Source organism: Topomyia yanbarensis, chromosome 2 (assembly GCF_030247195.1).
Source record: "Topomyia yanbarensis strain Yona2022 chromosome 2, ASM3024719v1, whole genome shotgun sequence".
In the NCBI taxonomy this organism is placed as follows: domain Eukaryota; kingdom Metazoa; phylum Arthropoda; class Insecta; order Diptera; family Culicidae; genus Topomyia; species Topomyia yanbarensis.
Window position 1 is genome coordinate 396440901 of NC_080671.1, and position 25934 is coordinate 396466834.

A 25934-nucleotide genomic window follows, 5' to 3' on the forward strand; every position below is an offset into this window, starting at 1 on the left:
CCTCCAAACGGGTGGCAAGGTTGTGCGACAGGGAAGTAGGGGTCCTCTTTTCCGAACGTTTATTCCCATGCTCAAAACAGCGTCTGTTCTCCATGTCAGGGGCAGCTGATGCATCGTCCTTGTGTCAGCGTGGGACTTCAAACAGAGCTGACACGATGGTCCTCCGGCGAGACAGGGGGTTGGGGAAGGCCCAACAAGCCGCCCTGCAAAACTAACCGTTACGAACAATGCAGAAAAAAAATACGAATCGGAACAATCGGCAAACACCTACGCGACGAAATAAGGACTACAATTGGAAACTCGGAACACGGAACTGCAGGTCACTTTGCTTTTCAGCTTTCGACAGGATAATCTATGACGAACTACAACCACGCAACTTTGAAGACGTAGCACTGCAGGAATGCGTCAAGGCATGATTGGATGGACTCCGATCAACGCAAGGATGTGTAAGTTGAGGATCAAAGGCCGTTTCTTCAACTACAGCGTCATCAACGTACACTGCCTACACGATGGGAGACCTGACGACGAGAAGGAAGCGTTCTATGCGAAGCTGGAGGAGGTTTACGACGTTTGTTTGCAACGGGACGAAAAAATCGTCATCGGTGATATGAACGCTCAGGTAGGACGGGAGGCAATGTTTAGACCGGTAATCGGGCCAAACAGCTTGCACACCGTATCGAATGCCAACGGCCAACGATGCGTGAACTTCGCAGCCTCCCGTGGCATGGTAGTCCGAAGTACCTTCTTCCCTCGTAAAGATATCCACAAAGCCACCTGGAAATCACCTGACCAACGCACCGAAAACCAAATCGATCACGTTCTAATCGACTTGCGATTCTTCTCTGATGTCACCAACGTTCGTACCTACTGCAGTGCGAATATAGATTCGGACCATTACCTAGTTGCAGTATGTATGCGCTCAAAACTCTCGACGGTGTACAACACCCGTCGTAGTCGGACGCCAAGACCCAACATCGTGCAACTTCGGGACGCCGGGGTTGCCCAAGACTACGTACAGCGGCTGGAAGCAGCACTACCCACGGAAGAACAGCTAGGCACAGCTACTCTTGAAGAGGGTCCGTCATAGGAAGTACAGCTATAGCGGTACAGCGATTCCGAATCGAGGAAACGACTGGTTCGATGACGAATGTAAGCAGTTAATAAAGGAGAAGAATGCAGCACAGGTGAGGATGCTGCAGCACGGAACGAGACAGAAGGTGGAGCGGTACAAACAAGCACGGAACAGGTGAACCTCGGTCTTCCGGAGAAAGAAGCGCCAACAGGTGGAATGAGATCGCGAAGCGATGGAACACCTGTACCGCGTAAACGACACACAAAAGTTCTACGAGAAGCTGAACAGTTCGCGCAAAGGCTACGTTCCGCAAGCCGATATGTGGAGGAACTTAGACGGCAACTTTCTTACGAACGAGTGTGAAGTGATTGAGAGGTGGAGGCAGTACTATGACGAGCACCTCAACGGTGAAGCAGCAGATGGCTGCCGGCACCTGATCTCCAAGAAGTCAAGGAGGAGATCGGTCGGCTGAAAAACAACAAAGCTACCGGTGTAGATCAATTACCCAGCGAGCTATTAAAATATGGTGGTGAAACACTGGCTAGAGCGTTTCATGGGGAAGTTCACTTCCATCTGACACAATTCCTGTCAGGCCATGGCTGCTTCCAGTAGTACCTCCACAGGTTCGGGCACGCGGAGGTCCCCGCCTGCCCTGACTGCCCAGGTGTAGACGAAACTGCCGAACATATACTGTTTGTATGTCCTCGTTTCGACGTCGAAAGAAGAGCAATGCTTGACGTCTGTGGCTGGGACACAACCCCTGATACCCTTATTCAGCGGATGTGTCAAGCGGTGGAGAAGTGGAACGCAGTCTCGACTGCAACCACCCAGATTGCCTGCAGGCTACAGGGAATCTGGCGCACCGAGCAACAGACGACGGGCACGAGTAACTAGTGATTGGTTAGTTGGAGCGAAAATGGCCGAGCGCAGAAAAGTGAGTGAATGGTCTGTTCATGCTGAGGCAGGTTTGGCGCAGCGACTGGCAACCGCGTAAGGGGTAAACCCAGCCACCCCGACGCAAGGCAGAAGAGCGAGTGTATAGGCGTATATGTGGACTGCCTCATGCCAAGATGGGAGGGTCGTAGCGTAGTATGTTGGGACTTAGCTATCGATGCCTCATGGCGTGGCAGAGGAGTGAAAGGGTGAGCATCCAAGTCAGTCTCACACGGCATGTTAAGGGTGAGCACAAAAGTCAGCCTCACATGGTATGGTAGAGGCTAGCACAAAAGTAAGCCTTGCAAGGAATGAAAAAGGTGAGCACACAAGTCAGCCTCGCATGGTATGTCAGAAGTGGGGCCTAAGAAAAATGTCCCACATGGGATGCCAGGGGGAGTGATAGCGGTATAATAGGGTGGCACAATCGAGAGTGAATCAGGTGATAGGGTGAGCACTCAAGTCAGCCTCACATGGTATGGGTGGGGCGAGCACAAAAGTAAGCCTAGCAAGGAATGAGTAAGGTGAGCACACAAGTCAGCCTCATGTGGGAGTGTTTGAGAGTGAATCAAGGTGCGATAGAGAGAGCACCCAAGTAAGCCTCATACAGGACGTATGAACGCGTGAGTGAGAGTGAATGAGTACATTAAGTACAGCCATCCCCCCAGAAGTAATACCTGTTATGGCCCGATAAACGTCCGAACCCGTTCGATAAGCATGAGAAGAGAATGGGAGAGAAAATATATGCTTTGAAAAGTCAGAGCTCGAATAAAGCTACTGGCAGCGCCAGTTGAATTGTTACCATCAAGTGAATCAGACTTCGTTTTAGTTTCCGAACGTTTCCCGGTAGATATAATAACTGGCGACGAGTGAAAATCGTTTAATTTCATTGCGTGGCGCGTGTGTTAAAATAGCGTTGAAAGTGAAGTGATTAAATTAACAGTAAAAAAAAGGAATTTCCGCAACGGTGGATTATTCCAAATTGTTGCAGCAACCACAGTGAGCAGCTGGCTGTAAGTATACAACTTGGGAAAAGTCCCACTGAAGGGCTAAAAAGTTAGTTTCTTCCGTATACAGCCGCGTTGTAATTGCATAAAAACAGAAAATTTAATCGACAAAAAAAAGTGAAATAGTTCGGAATAATAGACGATTGTGAAGTGATATCGCCATATTAAGTTTTATATGCCGATATAAAGAAGAAAAGTGTTAATTGTGTATCGAACAATAAATTTGACTACAATATTCATTGTTTTCTTCTCTTTTATTTTAGCACTGCTTACACATACTAGGAGTTTCAGTGAGTGCCCGGTATTCGATCAACGGTCCAGAGCCGTAAGCTTGCATCGTGCTATAATTTGGAAAAACAAGTTCGGTGCGGAGCTTTTAAGAGCTAGTGTTGTTCTCCCGTGAGCAGATAGTTGAGAGGGTGATACTTTAACCGACAGTGTGGTAAGCGTGCATTATTTTTTCCTTTCATTTGATTTTGTGCATAGTGCATCTCCGTATATACAAACACACACATATATATATATATATATATATATATATATATATATATATATATATATATATATATATATATATATATATATATATATATATATATATATATATATATATATATATATATATATATATATATATATATATATATATATATATATATATATATATATATATATATATATATATATATATATATATATATATATATATATATATATATATATATATATATATATATATATATATTTAAATATTTATTTTAATTCTGTTGTATATTTTTAAAATTTTCTTTTCAATTTTTTGACGATTTTAAGCAATGGCTTCGAATGTAGTGGCATCTGTTGATCCTTATGTGTACGGCACTTCTTTTGCCAATTGGGTAGAGAGACTAGAATTTTATTTTCAAGTTAGCAAAGTGTCAGTTGAAGATAAGAAAGCTCAGTTAATTTATCTCAGTGGACAGCAGGTGTTTGACGAATTAAAACTTTTATACCCTGGTGTCGATCTGCAAACTCTGAGTTATGACGATATCGTTAAGAAGCTGAAGGAAAGATACGACAAGTCGGAGTCAGACTCCATACAACGATATAAATTTCACAGTAGGGTGCAACACCCTACAGAAAGTATGGAAGATTTTGTTTTGGCTTTGAAGCTTTTGGCGCAAGAGTGTCGCTTCGGCGATTTTAAAGAATTAGCGATTCGGGATCGATACGTAATGGGGGTTTACGACAAGGATTTACAGAAGAAATTGCTGACTGAAGATAATTTGACAATGGCTTCAGCAGAAAAACTCATGTACACTTGGGAGATGGCGACTAATAGATCGAAATTGTTAAATGAGCCAGGCAATTCTGGTCAAGTTGCATCCATTCGCGGGTCGGTTAAAACCAGATTAGGTTCGAGACCGTCGGGAAGGTTTCAATATGAGCAAAGGGGTTCTTTTAGCAACAATAGAGATCGGAGTCGTAGTAGTAGTAGGAGTAGGAGCCGCAGTGACGGCAAGGTTTTTAGCTTTCGTCCTGGTGCATGGAGGCGTAAGGAACAGGATCAAAAAATAGATCTGGTGTGCGATTTTTGTGGCAAGCATGGACATGTAAAAAAAAGATGCTTTAAGTTAAAGAATTTGAAGAGAGATGCGATCAACCTGGTGGAAGAGTCCAAGCCGGGACCAAGCAGCGATAAAATGTTATCAGAACTATTGAACCGAATGAGAGCAAGACAGGACGATAGCGATGATTCGGACAGTGACTCAGGTGACTATGACTGCATGTCAGTGACGTTTTTGAATAAAATTAGCGAACCATGTTATCTTCAAGTGGCAATCGAAAACAAAACCGTGAAGATGGAAGTCGATTGCGGCTCAGTGGTTTCTGTTATGAGCTATGGGGTTTACAAAAAGTTGTTCAGTAAGCCATTGAGTGTCAGCACTAAAAATTTAGTCGTGATCAATGGGTCGAAATTGGGCATAAAAGGCATGGTTGAGGTGCAAGTTACGCTTAGAGGAATTAAAAAGAATTTAAAATTGATTGTTCTGAATTCGGAAAATGATTTCGTTCCTCTTTCTGGAAGAAAATGGTTGGATGTCTTCTATCCTCAATGGAGGGATTTCTTTTTAGACTGGTCAGACGTCAACAGCATTAATATACCAATAAACATTGAAGCAATGGTTTCAGAAATCAAAGTTAAGTTTGCAAAGGTATTCGACAAAGATTTTTCTACGCCAATAGCTGGATTTGAAGCTGACTTGGTTCTGAAGGAAGACAAACCCATTTTCAAAAAAGCATACAATGTCCCTTATAGATTAAAGGATCAGGTGATAGCACATCTAGAAAAGCTAGAAAGGGAAAAGGTAATAACTCCAATAAAAACAAGTGAATATGCTTCACCAGTTGTTGTTGTTGTAAAAAAACAAAGAAATTCGGTTAGTTATTGATTGCAAAGTTTCAATCAACAAATTGATCATTCCAAACACATATCCCCTGCCCTTAGCACAAGACTTGTTTGCAAGTCTAGCAGGATGTAAAGTCTTCTGTTCTTTGGACTTGGAGGGAACATATACGCAACTATCCTTATCGGAAAATTCCAGAAAATTTGTTGTTATTAATACACTTAAAGGACTCTTTACTTACAATCGACTTCCTCAAGGGGCTTCTTCCAGCGCTGCGATTTTCCAGCAAGTAATGGAACAAGTTTTAGCAGGTTTGGATGATCATATTTTTGTATATCTCGATGACGTTCTCATCGCTGGGAAAAACATTGAAGACTGCCGAGGGAAATTGTTTAAAGTTTTAGAGCGATTGGCAAATGCCAACATCAAAGTCAACTGGAGTAAATGCAAATTTTTTGTTTCTAGTCTACCGTATTTAGGGCACATAATCACTGAGAAAGGTCTCCTTCCATGTCCTGACAAAATTGCAACAGTTCGCGATGCTCCAGTTCCCAAAAATGCTTCTGAGCTAAAATCCTTTTTGGGACTTATAAACTATTACAGCAAATTTATTCCGCGTTTGTCATCTAAATTGCATAACCTGTATAATTTGTTAAAGAACAATGTTAAATTTGTTTGGAGTCCTAACTGTGGCGAGGCTTTTCAAAACAGTAAAAATGCTTTAATAAAAGCAGATTTGCTTGAATATTTTGACCCACAGAAGCCAATTGTGGTGATCTCTGACGCCTCAAGCTATGGTTTAGGCGGAGTGATAGCTCATATAATTGATGGGGTCGAAAAGCCTATTTCGTTCACTTCATTTTCACTCAATTCAGCTCAGAAGTCGTATCCGATTCTACATTTGGAAGCCTTGGCCTTGGTGTGTACAATAAAAAAATTCCACAAGTATTTGTATGGACAAAAGTTCACTGTATACACTGATCATAAACCTTTAGTTGGAATTTTTGGTAAGACTGGGAAACAAGCGATTTTTGTCACGCGGCTGCAGAGATTTATCTTGGAGGTCTCAATATATGATTTTGACATACAATATCGGCCGTCTACAAAGATGGGGAACGCTGACTTTTGTTCACGATTCCCTCTGAATCACGATGTTCCCAGGAGTCTTGATCATGGAGCAATAAACAGTATCAACTTCAGCCAGGAATTTCCAGTAGACTGTGCGCTGGTAGCTACTGAAACGTCAAAGGATGTTTTCTTACAGCAAGTTATCTCATTTTTGCACAATGGCTGGCCCAAAAGGTTGGAAAAGCAGTTTGTAAACGTTTTCTCGAATCAACGAGACTTGGAATACATTGACGGATGTTTACTCTATCAGGATAGAGTAATAATTCCTAAATCAATGCAAAATAAGATGCTAAAATTGCTTCATGCTAATCACTCAGGGATGGTGAAGATGAAGCAGATGGCACGTCGATCAGTCTACTGGTATGGCATTAACGCTGATATTGAGCGTTTGGCGAAATCGTGCGATGCTTGCAACAGGATGGCTGTGGTTCCAAAGCCAAAGGTAACTTCATCGTGGATTCCTACAACCAAACCATTCAGCAGAATACATGCGGATTTCTTTTTCTTCGATCGGAAGTCGTTTTTGCTAATAGTAGATAGCTTTTCCAAATGGATAGAGGTTATCTGGATGAAGCATGGGACCGATACAGGGAAAGTTTTGAAAAAGTTTATAGAGTTTTTCGCTAGGTTTGGTTTGCCCGATGTTATTGTTACCGACGGTGGCCCATCATTCAATTCATTTGGTTTTGTAGAGTTCCTGGAAAAACAAGGAATAAAGGTAATGAAAAGTCCACCTTATAATCCCTCTAGCAATGGTCAAGCCGAAAGATCGGTGAGAACCGTAAAAGATGTGCTCAAGAAATTCCTTTTAGACCCAGAATTGAAAAAGTTAGATTTAGACGATCAGGTAAATTTATTTTTATTGTCGTATCGCAATTCGTGTTTGACAGATGATGGACGCTTTCCATCAGAAAGAGTATATTCGTTCAAACCAAAGACTATCTTAGACTTAGTAAACCCAAAGAAACACTACACACAATCACTCAAACGTACAATCCCACCTGATGACACCTCTCAGAAATCTGAGATTGATCTAAGTGATCCAGATAGTCTAAGCGATCTGAGGATTGGAGACGTGCTTTGGTACAAAAGTCACAATCCCCATGATGTAGCACGATGGATCAAGGGACATTTTCTAATGAAAATTTCAAAAAATATTTTGCAGATCGCCCTTGGAGACACAAAGGTGATGGCGCATCGAAACCAGATAAGACTGGATAAGTCGCTCAGAAGGAGAAGAAGAGCCGTCATAGTCCGACAACCCGAACAAGTTCGCGAAGCGACTGGAGGCCGCAAACGTGCGTGGCCAGAGAGTGACAGTGACGACTATGATGGCGAGGAGAGCGAAGGCGAGAAAGTTTTTGGGGGCTTCCCTGAATCGAAACGGCGAAGAACACAAGGATGCAAAAGGATGGAAAGTTCGAAGGGAAGACCTGCCTCGGACGCTGGTTCGTGGCATTCGAAGTTAAGCTCGGGTCGCTCTAAAACGGCTCTGAGGCGCTCAGATAGAATAGCCAATAGATACAAAAATAAGAAGAAGTAAAAAAATGAATTCCTTTTAAAATTAGGTTGATAAGTTATTGATTATGCTATATTTCACCCTAAGGAGGAAAATTTGGTAAAAACCAAAATTTCTCACCAGGGTGAAAATTTGTTGGTATAAACCAGTCTTTGTACAGGAGGGCACAAATCCTTATTTCATACTATGTTGCGTTTCGGCTTCGCCTCATCAGAAACCGACACTAACGTATTGTCGGAATAGATTAGCGCCGGCTTGACGCAAATCCCTTAAAACTAAAACACACTATGTGTTTCAATCAAACGACTGATCAAACGTGATGTCCCGTTAGAGCAGAAGTTCTGTTTATGCCGATGAGACACAAGTGAAGCCGAAACTTGTCTTGGCTTAGCAGGCCTATGCGAAAGCACTATGCTATATTTCACCCTAAGGAGGAAAATTTGGTAAAAACCAAAATTTCTCACCAGGGTGAAAATTTGTTGGTATAAACCAGTCTTTGTACAGGAGGGCACAAATCCTTATTTCATACTATGTTGCGTTTCGGCTTCGCCTCATCAGAAACCGACACTAACGTATTGTCGGAATAGATTAGCGCCGGCTTGACGCAAATCCCTTAAAACTAAAACACACTATGTGTTTCAATCAAACGACTGATCAAACGTGATGTCCCGTTAGAGCAGAAGTTCTGTTTATGCCGATGAGACACAAGTGAAGCCGAAACTTGTCTTGGCTTAGCAGGCCTATGCGAAAGCACTATGCTATATTTCACCCTAAGGAGGAAAATTTGGTAAAAACCAAAATTTCTCACCAGGGTGAAAATTTGTTGGTATAAACCAGTCTTTGTACAGGAGGGCACAAATCCTTATTTCATACTATGTTGCGTTTCGGCTTCGCCTCATCAGAAACCGACACTAACGTATTGTCGGAATAGATTAGCGCCGGCTTGACGCAAATCCCTTAAAACTAAAACACACTATGTGTTTCAATCAAACGACTGATCAAACGTGATGTCCCGTTAGAGCAGAAGTTCTGTTTATGCCGATGAGACACAAGTGAAGCCGAAACTTGTCTTGGCTTAGCAGGCCTATGCGAAAGCACTATGCTATATTTCACCCTAAGGAGGAAAATTTGGTAAAAACCAAAATTTCTCACCAGGGTGAAAATTTGTTGGTATAAACCAGTCTTTGTACAGGAGGGCACAAATCCTTATTTCATACTATGTTGCGTTTCGGCTTCGCCTCATCAGAAACCGACACTAACGTATTGTCGGAATAGATTAGCGCCGGCTTGACGCAAATCCCTTAAAACTAAAACACACTATGTGTTTCAATCAAACGCAACATAGTATGAAATAAGGATTTGTGCCCTCCTGTACAAAGACTGGTTTATACCAACAAATTTTCACCCTGGTGAGAAATTTTGGTTTTTACCAAATTTTCCTCCTTAGGGTGAAATATAGCATAGTGCTTTCGCATAGGCCTGCTAAGCCAAGACAAGTTTCGGCTTCACTTGTGTCTCATCGGCATAAACAGAACTTCTGCTCTAACGGGACATCACGTTTGATCAGTCGTTTGATTGAAACACATAGTGTGTTTTAGTTTTAAGGGATTTGCGTCAAGCCGGCGCTAATCTATTCCGACAATACGTTAGTGTCGGTTTCTGATGAGGCGAAGCCGAAACGCAACATAGTATGAAATAAGGATTTGTGCCCTCCTGTACAAAGACTGGTTTATACCAACAAATTTTCACCCTGGTGAGAAATTTTGGTTTTTACCAAATTTTCCTCCTTAGGGTGAAATATAGCATAGTGCTTTCGCATAGGCCTGCTAAGCCAAGACAAGTTTCGGCTTCACTTGTGTCTCATCGGCATAAACAGAACTTCTGCTCTAACGGGACATCACGTTTGATCAGTCGTTTGATTGAAACACATAGTGTGTTTTAGTTTTAAGGGATTTGCGTCAAGCCGGCGCTAATCTATTCCGACAATACGTTAGTGTCGGTTTCTGATGAGGCGAAGCCGAAACGCAACATAGTATGAAATAAGGATTTGTGCCCTCCTGTACAAAGACTGGTTTATACCAACAAATTTTCACCCTGGTGAGAAATTTTGGTTTTTACCAAATTTTCCTCCTTAGGGTGAAATATAGCATAGTGCTTTCGCATAGGCCTGCTAAGCCAAGACAAGTTTCGGCTTCACTTGTGTCTCATCGGCATAAACAGAACTTCTGCTCTAACGGGACATCACGTTTGATCAGTCGTTTGATTGAAACACATAGTGTGTTTTAGTTTTAAGGGATTTGCGTCAAGCCGGCGCTAATCTATTCCGACAATACGTTAGTGTCGGTTTCTGATGAGGCGAAGCCGAAACGCAACATAGTATGAAATAAGGATTTGTGCCCTCCTGTACAAAGACTGGTTTATACCAACAAATTTTCACCCTGGTGAGAAATTTTGGTTTTTACCAAATTTTCCTCCTTAGGGTGAAATATAGCATAGTGCTTTCGCATAGGCCTGCTAAGCCAAGACAAGTTTCGGCTTCACTTGTGTCTCATCGGCATAAACAGAACTTCTGCTCTAACGGGACATCACGTTTGATCAGTCGTTTGATTGAAACACATAGTGTGTTTTAGTTTTAAGGGATTTGCGTCAAGCCGGCGCTAATCTATTCCGACAATACGTTAGTGTCGGTTTCTGATGAGGCGAAGCCGAAACGCAACATAGTATGAAATAAGGATTTGTGCCCTCCTGTACAAAGACTGGTTTATACCAACAAATTTTCACCCTGGTGAGAAATTTTGGTTTTTACCAAATTTTCCTCCTTAGGGTGAAATATAGCATAGTGCTTTCGCATAGGCCTGCTAAGCCAAGACAAGTTTCGGCTTCACTTGTGTCTCATCGGCATAAACAGAACTTCTACTCTAACGGGACATCACGTTTGATCAGTCGTTTGATTGAAACACATAGTGTGTTTTAGTTTTAAGGGATTTGCGTCAAGCCGGCGCTAATCTATTCCGACAATACGTTAGTGTCGGTTTCTGATGAGGCGAAGCCGAAACGCAACATAGTATGAAATAAGGATTTGTGCCCTCCTGTACAAAGACTGGTTTATACCAACAAATTTTCACCCTGGTGAGAAATTTTGGTTTTTACCAAATTTTCCTCCTTAGGGTGAAATATAGCATAGTGCTTTCGCATAGGCCTGCTAAGCCAAGACAAGTTTCGGCTTCACTTGTGTCTCATCGGCATAAACAGAACTTCTGCTCTAACGGGACATCACGTTTGATCAGTCGTTTGATTGAAACACATAGTGTGTTTTAGTTTTAAGGGATTTGCGTCAAGCCGGCGCTAATCTATTCCGACAATACGTTAGTGTCGGTTTCTGATGAGGCGAAGCCGAAACGCAACATAGTATGAAATAAGGATTTGTGCCCTCCTGTACAAAGACTGGTTTATACCAACAAATTTTCACCCTGGTGAGAAATTTTGGTTTTTACCAAATTTTCCTCCTTAGGGTGAAATATAGCATAGTGCTTTCGCATAGGCCTGCTAAGCCAAGACAAGTTTCGGCTTCACTTGTGTCTCATCGGCATAAACAGAACTTCTGCTCTAACGGGACATCACGTTTGATCAGTCGTTTGATTGAAACACATAGTGTGTTTTAGTTTTAAGGGATTTGCGTCAAGCCGGCGCTAATCTATTCCGACAATACGTTAGTGTCGGTTTCTGATGAGGCGAAGCCGAAACGCAACATAGTATGAAATAAGGATTTGTGCCCTCCTGTACAAAGACTGGTTTATACCAACAAATTTTCACCCTGGTGAGAAATTTTGGTTTTTACCAAATTTTCCTCCTTAGGGTGAAATATAGCATAGTGCTTTCGCATAGGCCTGCTAAGCCAAGACAAGTTTCGGCTTCACTTGTGTCTTATCGGCATAAACAAAACTTCTGCTCTAACGGGACATCACGTTTGATCAGTCGTTTGATTGAAACACATAGTGTGTTTTAGTTTTAAGGGATTTGCGTCAAGCCGGCGCTAATCTATTCGGACAATACGTTAGTGTCGGTTTCTGATGAGGCGAAGCCGAAACGCAACATAGTATGAAGTTATTGATTGTTTAAAAAAAAATCTTTCGAAATGTACCTTCTAGTTTAAGGGGTAAGGACTGTTATGGCCCGATAAACGTCCGAACCCGTTCGATAAGCATGAGAAGAGAATGGGAGAGAAAATATATGCTTTGAAAAGTCAGAGCTCGAATAAAGCTACTGGCAGCGCCAGTTGAATTGTTACCATCAAGTGAATCAGACTTCGTTTTAGTTTCCGAACGTTTCCCGGTAGATATAATAATACCGAGAGGTAGTTCCTGGGAGGAACGATGGCGGAGCCCAATGGAGTTTAGTCGGTATTAATGGCAGCGTCACCATTCGAGCCGGACATGCCCCCAATGCACCCCGTGTGGTAGCTTGGACCCTACCAATAGCACGTGTACTGGGCTAGGACGTAAAGGTCTTCTCCATTGTAAAAAAAACCATCTACTGCCTAAATTTTTGCTTTACCTGAAAAGGGGTTTTTCAGTTAAATCTCAAAACTTCGTCAAAAGACGGGGTTCAGTAACTAAGCGAAAAAATCATTCTTTTTCTCGCTAAGATATTCGTGATGATTCTTTCTTTGTGATTTTATGTGACCTCAGTATTCGATTTGCTTGCGTTATTATACACACCAGCTGCCATTCCTTGTACACACGAAAAAAATTGTTCCCAAAATCGCGAATAAAGTGCCATGAATTTTGGAACAATCCCGTTTTTACGTTACGAAAACAGGACCATGAACAAAAATAATGTGTTTAATTATTATGTTCAATTTCCCGTCATCGACGCCCGCATAATTCTTTTATTAGTGGAAATATTGGTTTCTGTTTCGTGAACTTCAGTCACGCTAAATCCTAATTTCTGTATGTGAACTAGTTATGAACATTATACATTGAACCAAAAGTTCACTTCACTGTTATTCAAAGATTTAAGAACATTGGTAATCAAAACCAAAACATTCTGTATATATTAAAATCAAAACATTCTGTTTATATTATCGTGAACCATTTCACGAAACTCGGAAAAAAAACATGAATCCATTCAATTCTCGTGAACTAATTCATGATTTCTAATATTAGTTCACAAAATCATAAAATATTATTCATGTATTCGTGAACTGGTTCATGATACCAAGTATAATAGTCACGTGAAATAATTTACGAGATCATAAAATGTTATTAACATATTCGTGAACTGGTTCATGATTCCTAGTGCATGGTTGACGATCTATTTTGCTTTCTCATATTATTTAGAACAGCGGTTCTCAACCTTGTTTGCTCCGCGAACCCCTTCGAAATCACCTTGGGTCATCGTGGACCCCTTCGAAATTATCCTGGTAGGACGCGGACCCCTTCAAAATTACCCTGGGCGGTTGCGGATCCCCACGACTTAACATCGATTTATATGCTGTCAATATATTATTTTCAGTCTGACACGATAAAAAAAAACTTGAAGTTTAAATATCCGTCCGGAAAAGATTTTCCTCTTCGCGGACCCCCAACAACGACTTCACAGGTTGAGAATCGCTGATTTATCCTTAATCCTTTTCAGTTTCGTGCAACATGATCCTGTTAATTTTTTCCTAAATTTTGAAGTATAATTTGTGAAATCATTTTTGTTCCATGTACTTTTTTATGAAATGTCCAGCTGCTAGCGACCAGCAATAGGTACGGCAGTAGATACTAGAAAACTATTAGGACCTCGCACTTCGTTATTCATTTGATAAGGTTTAGTTGGATGTCAGGACAGAAAACGAAAACTGCCCTGAGCACCACAAACCCTCTTGGTGATATAGTTCACAGCACAAGCTGATTCAGTCACCCTTTTATGTTCCAGTTGATATTATCATGTTACTCCGAGTAAACAAACCGATAGTAACCAAAAAAAATAACACATCGCGAAAAGGGGAAGAGATATTACGAATATCAGGATAAAACTGCTGATATCATGAACGTTACTCCACGTGTTCAATTCGAAAGAAAGCTCTAGAATAAAATGTCACGATAACGTGAACAGAAATTACAAAAATCGTGACTATAATCATGGAATCATGAATATAAATCACACAACTCGTGACTAAGATCCTAAAATCATGAACATAAATAAACATAAATTTCGACTCGTAACTAAAGTATCACGAATAGAAATTATGAAAATCATGACAAAGTTCCTGAAATCATGAACATAAATCACATTACTCGTGATTAAATATCAAAAATCGTGACTAAGATCCAGAAATCGTGAACATGAATCACTCTACTTATGACAAAAATATCACGATAACGTGAATACAAATTTAGAAAATCCTGAAATCATAAACATAAATCCCGCTAGTGTGACAGAAAAATCCGATAGTAAACCCATGAATAAAATAGCACGGTAACGTGATGAGAAATCACAATAATCGGAATAATTTCCTGAAATCATGAACATCGTTTGACTGAAACCCAACGTTATTTCTGGAGTAGCTGGTAGCAAGTTTCATTCAACGTCAGATTTATCTTTTGTGGGATAACTTTCTTTGTCAGTCGTGGAGTACCGGATCAGAAGGCCATAACGAAAAGTTATCAAAACTATATCTCCCGTTGAAACGTGTTAACTTTTTGTTATTTTAATTCCTAACTAGATTTAATTTGCAATTCAATTTGTTACGAAATCTCCGGTCTGCTATAATTTTGTTATTTTATTCTGATCGTGGAGTGTTTTTTTTTTTCATACGTTTATTTGACACGGCATTTGCAATAGCTTTTTACGCCAGTTTCTTTTTTTACATAGCACGTTACAAAAATCCTTAAGACTAATTTTAACTATACTAGTACTTTGTCTAAAACTAACACTGAAATCACTTTATTGTTTGCTTTTTTCCTTACATTGTTGTATTTCATACTGATCTAGTATTTTCGGGTGTATTTATTTACTTTTTTTCTGTTATTGTCTAAATTTAAAAACTAAATATTCTAGGACACTTTAATTGGTGAATGATTAGCCTTGGATGAGAGTATGAGGAGATGAATTTAATTAAATTTTGACAGACGCTGTTTTTAGAAAATGATAGATAAGTTCCATGTATAGAAGATCGCGATACGCCAGGATGTCTCTAACAGGAACATGGATTGGTCTTCCTCGGACTTGTAAAGAATCTACTAATTGTGATCTGGCTTCACGATATTCAGTGCAGGACCAAACAACATGCTCAATGTCATGGTAACCTTCTCCACAAGCACAATGATTACCCTCAGCGAGCCCAATACGACGGAGATGCGCATCTAAAGTATAATGATTGGACATGAGCCTAGACATCACACGGATGAAGTCCCGACTTACATTCAATCCTTTGAACCATGCCTTCGTTGATACTTTAGGGGTAATTGAGTGTAGCCATCGTCCCATATCTCCATTGTCCCAAGATGTTTGCCAACTAGCAAGTGTCCTCTGTCGAGAAGCGCTATAAAATTCATTGTAAGCGATGGGTCTTTCATATATTTCACCATCTAGTGCACCAATCTTGGCTAAATTATCAGCTTTCTCATTGCCCGCAATAGAGCAATGGGCGGGGAGCCACACTAGGGTAAATTTATAACATTTTCTTGTCAGGTTACTCAGAGATTCTCGTATCTTCCCCAAAAAAATGGATCGTGATTATCAATCCTCTTTGAGCGTAGAGCTGCAATTGTGCTGAGACTATCAGTGAGGATAAAGTAATGGTTCGGGGGTAAAGTATTAATTATTTGCAAACTATAGTGAACTGCTGCTAGTTCCGCTATATAAACAGAGGCGGGTTCTGCAAGTTTGAGAGAAATTGAAAAATTATTGTTGAAAATACCGAAACCAGTGGCCTCACTGATTCGTGACCCATCAGTGTAAAACATTTTAAGGCAGTCTTTGTGTTGATATTTACTTGTGAATATTTTAGGGATCTCCCGCGAGCGTAGATGATCCGGAATTCCACGAATCTCTGCTTGCATGGACGTGTCGAAGAATAAAGTGGATTCAGGAATATCTAGTATATTGACGTATGTGGGAACATACTTAGCAGGCGTTATTTCTTGTGACATGTGATTGAAATACACTGTCATGAATCTGGTTTGGGGTTGAAGCTCGACAAGTCTTTCAAAATTTTCAATTACCAGTGGGTTCATAACCTCACATCGAATAAGTAAACGAGAAGAGAGATCCCAGAATCGGTCTTTTAAAGGAAGAACTCCCGCTAGTACTTCAAGACTCATCGTATGGGTCGACTGCATGCAACCTAAGGCAATTCGTAAACAGCGATACTGTATCCGTTCCAGTTTAATAATGTGAGTGTTCGCCAGCGCTGTTGTTGTAGAATATTTGCTGGTTAGTCGCCAATTTAAAGCTGGGGCGCAACGACTTGGATGGGGCGCAACAACCTGGATGGGGCGCAACAACCAGGATGGGGCGCAACGACATTGATGGGGTACGAAAACAATAACGCCACTATACGTAAAGTGGACCGGAAAATGAGCGGTGTGAATGCAAACATAACGAAAAGTACCAAATTGGTGCTTTTTGCTATGAAGAGTGCATTCCACATAAAAATTAATATCCGATTTCTTCGAAAAAAATTTCTCACGCCCTTTAACAAAAAAAGTGTGTCAATTGTTATTTGTTAAGCTTATTATTCAATAAATTGTACATATACCATAATAACCATAATGATAACTCCTAAACTTTACAATATATGGAAAGAAATTAAAATTAAAGTTGGATTTTTTATTGAACTTAAGAGTTCGGAAATTAGTATAAACAAATTGAATATTTTTATATCTCGAACCATTGTTTACTTTCTGAAATATTTAGAATCATGTTGGAAAGATGGTGTAAAAGATTCATATGGAAGTCTGAATACTTCATGAGATATTTCAATAATACCAATAAAGCAAGGCTACTTTATAGTAGACACCCTGTGATAGAAACTTACAAAATGGTTTGTAAATCTGATGTGAATTTTGTGTGTTTTAACGTGGTGATGGCAATGCCCTGTTTTTAAACATACGCCCTAAACGAACCCCCTGGAACTGTTACTGTTGAGGTATTGGGGCGGTAGTCTAGTACATAATATGCTAACCTCTAACATAGGCTTTGTTCAACAAGCTGAGCCACCCTAGGAACTGAATTATACCTCTATGAAGGGGTTACATACAAAGTTGTGGCGAAAAAGTGAGCTAAATTCGCGATTTTTTTAAAGTGCTTAATGCAAATTTTATTTGAAAAAGCGAAAGTAGTAGTGGTAGTACTCTCGACGTTCGAAAAAACAAGCTGAATTAAAAAAATATTCAAGATTGGCGGAGTTCTGGCCCATCCCCGAAGCTTATTTTTGGCAGAGGTTTGCAATGAACGGTCTCCAAGCCGAACCGCTCAACTGAAATCAAAAAAGTAAACTGATTATTTAAGAAAAATGCATTGTGGTAAACTTGAACGGAGCGGTTTCCCAATAAAAAAAAGATGGGTGGGTAATGTCAGAGACATAACCGGAGTGAAGTAGAATACACTTTAGATCGGTAAATTCTGCTCTGGAATAAGCAATTTCTATGCGATTTTGTCGACTTTAGCACATTCATAGTTTATTTGGAGTATTTTTGGAATTACAATGACAATTTGCAACATTCTTTGAAAATATTGATGAATTTTTATGAATGAAGGCACGCAAACGAGCGTTTAACCGTCGTCCTACTACCAGCATCAGAGAAGTAGCAGATCAGCATTTTTCGCTACATGGCCTGTACACTGAAAATAATACACACGTTCTTTCCAAGTGCTAACTACACTTGAATTTCAATGTATCGCAACACGCTCATTTTAAGTGGTTTCCTATTGAATTTCGTTAATGAAGCACGTTATTTTCATGTGTATTGACTTATGGACGAAATTCAAGGAACATTTTATTGATTTTCATATGCAACACACGTCTCTTTCAAGTGTTCCTCCTATGATTTCGCCATCTTGATATGCAGATGCCTACGAAAACAACATGGCGGATACACCAAAAGCGCAGTCACAGGTTCCTCGGATGAAGAAAAATTTAAAGCGTTCGGTTTTCCTGATCATATTTGTAGGATACTTTCAGGTATGTATAGAAAATAATGAAATATTAGAGAAATATAATTTTTTTGTGTTTTAGAGCAAACCATAGATCCAGACAACGGAACGGAAGTTCTACGTTTGCTGGCCGAACAGCGACAGGCCCGTATTGTCATTGACGAAAGTGACAACACCACGATTATTTTCGAAATAAATATAATCAAAATATAATGCACATAAATTATTACCAAATGTTTCTTTTAATTTATAGCAGGATTCTGAAGTACCGGTTTGGATATCCCAACTACCTTCGAAACCGTTAGAGATTTTACACAAGTTGAATGCTGAAGATAGACGTCTGTTCTCTGTGGTTCAATATTGAAAGGCGGTCTTAATTGCGCTTATTGATTTATAAATGCTTTGTAACATAAAACTCATAAGAAAATAATATAAATTTCATGATGACTACATTGAAGTCTTTAAAGAAAGTGATTGATTATCAAGTGAAGGATCCAGCACGTTCCGAGTGCAAAACACGTTAAATTCAAGTGTTTGGCTATTGAAATGATTGTTCGCCATAATAGATGAATCTCAAGTGTTTGGCATATGGATTTCTTATGATTTATATTATAGCACAGATTCAAGTGCGAAACACTTGACAATAACGTGTGTATTATTTTCAGTGTACCTAACAGACCGCTCGTAAGTCCACCGGAGGAAAGGCTCCCCGCAAGCAGTTGGCAACAGCCCCCTGGCAACCCTATACCATCATATGGAGTTTGACAGCGACCGACATATATGGGGCGTTATAGCTATAAAGCCCCAAACAAAGAATTATGTTCGGCACTATGCTCGATATTCAAGCATTCCACACGACGTTTTGCATCTTGTGGGATGATTTAATATCATATCATTCAGAAAATCGACATTTTGTAACTAAATACAGCTTCTAATCATTCGGTTCAAAATCAATGTTTTGCCTTTCATGGCAGTGATGCTGGCTGTACAGAGACGTCGTCCTTGACAGGGAGCTGGTTGGCAACGAAGGCCGCGTAAAAGTGCCCCAGTCACGGTTGGCGTTAAGAAGCCTCATCGCTACCGAACAGAAACTGTCGCCCTGCGAAAAATTCACAGCTATCAGAAAACGAGCGGGCCTAAATTATGATCCAAAATAAACCACAAACCAACAAGTTGCTTTCAGGACCAGCCAATTATAAAGTATTATTATTATACATGAAATTTTCCATTGCCTTACAACCTCTTTCCTCCCGGCTTGAATTACTATCAATCTTGATGATGCTGTGCGGCGGGGGCACTAGTTTTGATTATAGTGGAAAATTTTTTAGCTGTGCTGTTTTCAAGGAAGTTGTAGTTGAATTCAAAATAAAATGATTTATTTCTATTGTCAGAGATGGACCTTCCAACGAAAACTAGTCTGGCTCGCTTGGAATCGAATTGTATGAACCAACCACTGCTTTCACAAAATCTGTTATTTTCAGTAATTGAACATTCTACACAACTAGTCACAACTATTTCCAATCAGCGCCAAAATCGAAGGTTTTCATTCAGTACCATAGCAGATTTACACTCTTAGAAAAACAGGCAACATTCTGGCCGAAAATTTTGAAACGGAGCACCTATATCGAAACGTTAGAAAACGTTCGATTTTTGTAAATTGAATCATTACACTAACCTGTCTACAAATCACACAAATAACTTTTTTATTTTGTGCCATTCTACGTGAAAGCGACGGTATCGTTCACAAGTGGCTCACTTACCATCCAACGCTCTTGACAAGCACTTTCTGATGCTTGTAATAACAAAACTTCAATTTCATTCTTTGTCGATAAATTGATGGCCCTGAAAAGGGCCTTTTGTTTGGGCAGTGTTCGAAATTTACTTGGAGCTGGTGTATATGGTAACAGTTTTGGTGCAATCGAAGACGGCGTGCTTGGCCAACTCTTCTGACAGCAGCAAACGGACGGCGGTTTGAATTTTGCGGGAGATGCTGCAAACGAACTGCTGCATGCCGATGCTGGAAATGAACTGTGCGTGAGCAACAGCATGCTGAGTTTTTATACCTGATTACAGCACAATGTAAGCTCGTCCTTTTTTGTGTTGTCCTCAATATGTGTTCTTCGTAGCTCCACCCTTTCGTTGGTCGACCACATATTTTTGATAAAGAAAAAAATTGAAATTGTGTTTCCAATACGGAGATTATCGAACACTCAGGGTAAAGAGAGGCGGCACTTTGGTAAAATGTTTGAGAATTGAAACCTTTTTTGAATGCGCCTAGTAAAAATGTTTTCCACTTCACTCCAGTTTCTTTCTGACCATATTTGCAATTTGCGTATTGAAATAAATCATAATTTAGGATTTAACCCAAATTGCTCTCCAGGAAGAAACAGTCCATGAAACAGAAAATGCAAACTTATTCTTTGAAATGATTTTGGTGGCCCTGAAAAGGGCCTTTTTTATAATGATACAAGTGAGTTCTACCTTTTCAACTTCCAAATCCATACAAAATGCGTCCCTGCCGTTTCAGAGTATAGACGACATTCATTGCGGTTTTGCGCTTGGCGTGTTCAGTGTAGGTCACGGCATCTCGGGTGACATTTTCCTGTACACCATCAGCATTCGTAGATTAAATCGGAGATGCATTTTACACCACCACGACGAGCCAGACGCCAAATTGCGGATATGGTGATTCCCTAGATTTTATCACGAAGAACCTTGCGATGACGCTTGGTACGGGAACGCAAACATTATACCGCTCATTGTACCGTCCGGACGAGCATGTTGCTCGTGTGGTAAGCGAGGACCCACTGATACAAAACAAGCTCGCGTGACCTGTATATATAACATTCCCGTATGTAATGAAACGCTTACATGCTCCTTTTTGACGACTCTGCGTGGGATATGCTGGCAAATTGCGCATTTTCTTCGCTGTTTTCGAAGGATTTTATGAAAATCCTTGTTTCGGTTTATTTATAGTAGTCGCAGTAATTCCGAAATTTAATACGAAATACGTGCACAAATTTTCGATCAGATAGTGCAAAAATATAGCGATTTCGTCCAGTAGAACGGAAGATATTCGCATTTCAAACCTGGGAAAATTTCTCAACTGAAATTTTTGGAACCGGAACCCATATTGAAACGTTAGAAGTATTCTACTTCAAAAGAGTTTCCTTCAAAAAAAATATGTTGATCAAAAAATGGAGTTTTAAACAAAAAATCATTGCAAAGAATTGATAATTTTTGGATGAAAAAGCAACGTTCAAGTACAAGTGTAAATACAAACAATTCCAAAAAAAAATATGAAAATCGGATGAGTAGTTTTTGCGATGTGTACTTTCAGAATATTCAATAATTTTTATTCGATTTTTTTATTTCCAACTTTGTATATAACCCCTTAATGATGAAGGTGAAAACTTCTTGATTTTTTAGTGCATGAGCTAAATAATTTCATTTTGTTATTTTAAAAATCGAACGTTGCTTTTATTATAAATTCTAAAAAACAGATGGAGAGGGGGGAATAATTCCTTGGTATTAGAAACAGGGGTTCAAGTTAACGGGAGATCAACGGCATCGATTACAGACTCGGGCGGTCTTCGTCAGATGACGACCGGCAACATATCGAGTTGCGCGTGTGATGTGTGTGCTGCAAATTCCGCGTTTGTTAACATTTTCGACAGAGATGTTTCGTGTCACTTGTATCAAACCATCAAGGATGTTCGATATATGTGGAAGAGGACCCTTTTGAGAATGATAAAAATAAAAGGGGCAGGTAAATCTATATATTGATGGTTTTTCGGAAGGTACATACGAGGGACATATAGAGGAAATCGCGGTTTGCCAGTACATCCCGCATCGGGACATTGGATGACCTTACTCGGGCCTGAAGGTAATTTAATAGTTGAGATCTGGTGGAACAATGCTCGGCGCATGTTTGTGCGATTGGCTCAGTTTTCTCCTTGGAGAATTCGATACCCAGCTGGAGGGCTCAAGTAGGCAAATTGTCCAAGACATCATGCAATGGTCCTTGCAAATCGACAGCTTTGGGATCTGTAATAGAGACCACAACGTCATCTGCAAGCTGCCCTAGCGTGACGGAATTGACAAGACATTTGTCAATGTCATTCACTTAAAAATTGTAGAGAAGGGGGCTTAGACATGAGCCCTGGGGAAGGCCCACCTAATTCGTGATGTCGACAAATAAATTTGCGAAAAATACATATGTTACTATGTTTTAATTGCCGCAAGGTTCTACTGTATCGATTTTGTTGGCTATTTTCGGCAAATTTGAGACTAAGAGAAACGATCATCATGTTTTACCGGCATCGGCAGTAAAACATGATGATGAGTTATGTTCTACCATAGACCATGCGGTAAACTTGGGTGCAACGCCCAACTCATACTCTGCAGAAGGCAAAGAATTCTTCACATTTCCTTTCGATCATGCCCATATGAGCCTGCCTAGTTCTAGTTTTCCGTTCTAAGTTTATAACTGATTCGCTCTAGAATACCTATCCGTCTTTCAATTTCATTTCTTTCGTTTCTCTTAGTCTCAAATTTGCCGAAAATATCCAACAAAATCGATACAGAAAAATACATATGTTTTTCAGATAACAAGCCCCCTGAGTCAGTAAGAAAACTGATGCCATCTGCTCTTTGTTAGCATACGCCATTTGAATTCCTGTTAAGAGCAACGCAAGGCAATCGTTCGTCTCTTTGCCTTTGCGAAAGCCAAATTGTGTATCTGACAGTAAGTTATTCGCTTCGGCCCAATTGTCGGGACAGAATAGGACCATTTTCTCGAACAACTTCCGAATAGAAGAGAACATTTCAATCTGTCCATACAAGTTGTGATCGGAGGCTGTTTTCTTGTTTTTTTTTTTGATGGCGTGGACTTTCAATTGCCTCCAGCCATGAGGGACAAGGTTACTGTTAAGAAACATATTAAATTAATTCAACAAACGTCTCTTAGCAGATTCTTTAACAAGTAAAATTTGATTCTGACTGGTCCTGGGGCTTTATTGTTACAATATCGTCCGCGGGGGGAAGCGGCGCGGTAGATCTTCTGTGCCGGGGCGGAATCCGTACAAACCTTCTTGGCGAAATCGAATATCCAACGGTTTGAATATTCTACTCTCTCGTTAGTACTTTTTCAGGTTCGGTTTCTCTCATTAATCCGTCAACGAACCAGCGACAGTAAGCGTTTGTTGGCTTTCATAAAAATTTTCATTGGCTCAACTAACCCGCCATTCCGGTTGATCTTGTACGCCGGTGGCCTTCTTCGCGTACACGTTTCAACACTTTTTGTCCCACCACGGGTTGGGAGACCTTCCACGAGAGTTCGCGTTTGGTACAAGTTTTCTGAGCTTGAATAGCGGTGTCGGGAATAAAGCCACCCAAGAAGCCGTACTCTTCCTCCGGAGGAAGGTCTTGCATGGACTCAAGTTTACCGGATGCCGAGGATGCTTAGCTCTTCCAATCACTATTTCGTTTGAGGTCATACAAAATATTGATTGTACTCGTTGGCCTTAAGTCGTTAGCAATAGTGATTAAGATTGGCAGAGGCTTGCTGCCGTGTCGATCAGGAATTACCTTCCACATGCAATCTAACCGAGTCGAGCAGAGGGACATGTCTAAGGAGCTTGGGTGCGCTGGGGGAGCAGGGATCCGTGTCATTTCACCGGTGTTCAAAATGATCATCTTGAAGTTATCACAAAGTTTTTGGAGTGAGGTAGATTTCGATTATCATTATCATGAAAGCAATCCCATGCTATGCCGTGGGAGTTAAAATCAACTAAAACTAACTTCGGTGCGGGAAAGAGTTCTGCAATGTCGCAAAATCTTCAATGCCTGGTGCCGAGGGAAGGTTAATTCTATTGAAAAAATAGCACTTTTTGATCCCCAAAAGTACTCTTCCGTAAGAGTGTTCTCGATCTAAGCAAATAAAATTAAAATCTATTTCTGAAGTACGTCATGTTTCGCATAATAAATTTTAAAAGGATCGAGTTTCGGGATAATGTTTTTTCAATGCTACTGTTAAACAGTGATCAAATCCGTGACCTCGTTCGAATTAGCTATCGAAGGATACAATCGCTGAAAGGAGGGGCTTTTTTGCAGTCAACTGCATTAAGAATGTTTTTATTGCAGTGAGAAAGCATCCTGCTTTTAAGAGGGTCAGAAATGTTCTGTAACAATACGGTCCACAGTGCTGGGAACTTCTTTTCTGAGCTCTGGTTTCGGAGACCAGGAGCTGTTTGCTTCGGTTTTGCACCAGTAAGTACTGTTATTTTTGGAGGACATTGAAGAGACACCTCCTGAACATTACAACGAATCTTAGGAGAGGAAAAGTTCCTCCTTTTTCTATTGCTTCTAGGCGCAGCAGAAGATGTTCCCTCCTGGTGTTCATCAGAGTCACCATCGTCAGTAGACAAGTCAGTATAGATTTTTGTAGAGACTTGTGGCTTAGCTATTTAAAGCAGCATTTCTGCGAAAGATCCCTTAGAGCGTCCTTGAAGGGAACTCTTCAGTTTCTCTCCGCACTGTATCATCATGTCGGGAGATTATGTTGAATTTCCCCCACTGTAAAGATACTTTTCGACACCCCTCCCCCAGGAGTCATCCACATGATTCTCATCGCATTTCCCACAACGAACCTTGTTGCTACAATGGGAGGCTGTGTGTCCTGATTTGCATTTCATTACCCGTGGCACAAAAAGGCGAACAGGTAGACGATCATTGTCAAAGAGGAGGTAGGTAGAGAAAAACCGACGAAGGTCACCCGATAAGAGTCTAAGTTGACGTATGACCTATTCCCGCCAGCTGCCACTGATGTTGAATGCAAACATCCTGTATCTTCCCTGACTGAAGCATGGGGTCTTTAACCCTTGATAAAGCCGAGAGTTTGGGGCTAATAATGAATGTTATATTAATAGAAACACGGTTCTTTCACTTAGTTTAGAAAATACATTTATTTCGTAATAAAAACTGTTTTGAAAAAGGTGGCAATATAGTTGCCACCGCCCGGTAAACACATTTTATGAAACTCTATTTCTTAAGGATAGTATAGGAAGAAACCCAAACGAAAGCTTAAGCTAGCTACCGTTATGCCCGTTTTTATGTAACCATTTTTGTTATTGCTAGATTCACTGTTTTTACCTCCACCTCTGTGCAGGCCAGTGCTCAGGACATTTTTAAGGGGGTTGGTTTTATGCGTTTCTTACAAAAGAAGGGTATGGCAACCCTCAAAGTTTGAAGATCTTTTCTCAGGTCTGAAGAGCCTATTATTTTGTATCAATCGACTCAGCTCAAAAAATTGGGACAATGCCTGTTATCGAGAAGGAATCTTGAACAGACAGCGCTGCTTGTGGCTCGTGGCAGTGCGGATTACTGCAGTGATTTGTAGTAAGCTTACCGACTAAACCAAAACCTCTTGTTCCTACCAGCATTTAACTTACGCTGTCACCGTTAGGTATTACCTCAGTAGGGATTGTGTGTTTACTCTTTTTATTTTGTGTAAATTGTTCGTAGATTTCCCATTGCTGTTGTTTTTTGCTTGCTGTCCAACTTTCGCGGTATATCTAACTTGCTGATGTCTACTATAAATATCGTCACCTGCCGAGACGCGAAACGATCCAGAGGTCCGACCGACATGTCTGTACAACTACCTTTCTTGGCGCTAGTCGTTTCGAATTATCCTATTTAGCTGGTGCTGAGCGGGGTACTCTCATAGGAATAGGAATTTTTGC